The following is a 2,043-nucleotide window of genomic DNA, read 5'->3' as shown; positions in this document are numbered from 1 at the left end:
AGACCCAGGGCACCCCAAGCGTGGTCTCTGCCCCTTGCCCTGGCCAGTTCCTCACTCCTCCACTCCATGTGGGGTCACCCTCCCTTCCAACCTATGTCCCTAGCCCAGCTCAGCCCCCTGCTTGGAGACTAGTGGCTCCTAGGTCCAGTCTTGGGGAGTGGGCTGCTCCCTGGTTTCAGGAGACTCCCCTGCCCATCTCCTCTGTCTGCCTCCCTGGTAACCCTATGTTTTCCTAGCAAGGCTTCATTCGTGCTGTCCCCTCCCTTATCTGCCTGGCAGAACCCAAGACTACCTTCTAAAAACCATCCCTGGACCAGCAGATGGTGTACATTGCTGGACTCTCACATGACCAACTGGTTCAAGTCCCGGACCCGGTGGCTTGAAATTCATACCGGGTATGTGTGCGTGCGTGCCCCAAATCCTGAGAGGGATGATTTCTACTTTCGGTGTCTCTGTCTTTCTCTCTCTCCGGTGAGCAAATGCACCCTGTAGCAAAAAAATCTGTCTTTCTAAAAAAGGAAACAAACCATCCCTTTCTGGAGTGGACCAGAACCGCGGGGCAGAGTGCTGGCATTGCCAACCAAAGGGCCTGTTCCCGGCAGGGCGTGGGACCTGGGGCGGGGCAGGTAGGCTGTCAGGCTCTCTGAGGATCCTGGCTACCCGGGCTCTGCCCGCCTGGCAGGGCTCCCGCTTTATTTTTAAGAAGTCTAGCCTGAAACTTGGAGCTCCTTGAGATATTCTCCCCCACCATCTCTACTCTCCCCCACCCACTTTAATTAAAACCATTGTTTTTCAAGCAGATGTTAATTAAAAAGCAAACATGTTTTGCTAAGTAATTTGGAAGCTCTGGTTATATAAACCATAGTCATTCCAGTTAAAAACATCCTTCACCCAACTTGCCCAGGGATTGGGGGCTGAGGCCCCCCGGGGCCCTCCATGGTTTACAAGGCCTGGCTCCAGGTGGGGGCAGGGCACCGCCAGCCCTCTGCAGAGCTCTGAGGGAGGGTGGTATATCACGTGGCGCATTTGCAGGCAGGGTCACTGTCTCCAAGCCGTGGCTTGGCTATGAGTTGAAGGAAGATGGATATGTCAACCCCTGGCCCAGGGTAGGGGCACTGGTAGCCAGAGCTGCTCCCAGGGGTCTCCAATGCAGCTGGGCTACAGACTGCAGTTGGGACAGCAGGTTCCCAAATCAGGGCACCAAGGAGGGCTGGCCTGGGTGTCCAGAGGCACCTGCTCTAGTCCAGCTCCCCACCCACGAGTGGTGACCAAGGCCCACGGCAGTGTGTCCCCACCCTGGCTCCTGCCCTGGGAGTGCTGGGCCCCTGACGGCTTCACACCTGGGCTGCACCCTCAGGGCCCAGTGCAAGGAGCTGGGACCCTAAGGTGTGGGGTCAGTGACTGCCAGCCCCTGTAGTTCCCTGTCCTGGCAGGGGATGGGGACATCTCACCAAGAGCCTTTCCAAGCCTTGCCACCACCCCTGGACCTGCTCAAGGGCTCTCCCAATTCAGATTCCAGAGCAGGAGAGTGGCGGGTGCAGGAGTGCCTCTGCAGCCAGCTGGCCCAGGTGTGGTTACTATGAGCCATGACCCTGGTGTGAAGGGGCTTCATCCTCCCTCTTGGAGGGGGAGCATCTGAGGTCACTGGGGGCATGGATGCGGTGGTGACCAGTGTGTGTGTGTGTTTGTGTGTGTGTGAGGGAGGTGGACCCTGGGCATTGTGGGTCACCTGGGCGGCCGCACAGGGATGCAGGCTCAGGGCCAGGAGTGGCCAAGTCCCAGCTGAGCCCACCTGGCCAGCGCTCGGTTGCTTTCTACAAAATGGCATTAAGATATGCACTGGGAGGTGTGCAACTTGTCGCACGCGGTGTTTCCCCTTAGGACGCACGCACACACCCTCGCAGGCCACGACGCACGGCGACAACCAGTGACACACGCTGGCGGCAGCTGCAGGGCTCAGCCCCCGCGGCGACGCGCCAGCGACACACACTCCCGCCTAGCTCGCTCGCTCCGCCGCATTTCCCCGGGCGCCCTCCCCCGGCC

Source organism: Tupaia chinensis, unplaced genomic scaffold (assembly GCF_000334495.1).
Source record: "Tupaia chinensis unplaced genomic scaffold, TupChi_1.0 Scaffold149184_1, whole genome shotgun sequence".
In the NCBI taxonomy this organism is placed as follows: domain Eukaryota; kingdom Metazoa; phylum Chordata; class Mammalia; order Scandentia; family Tupaiidae; genus Tupaia; species Tupaia belangeri.
Note: the sequence above shows the minus strand (reverse complement) of the source record.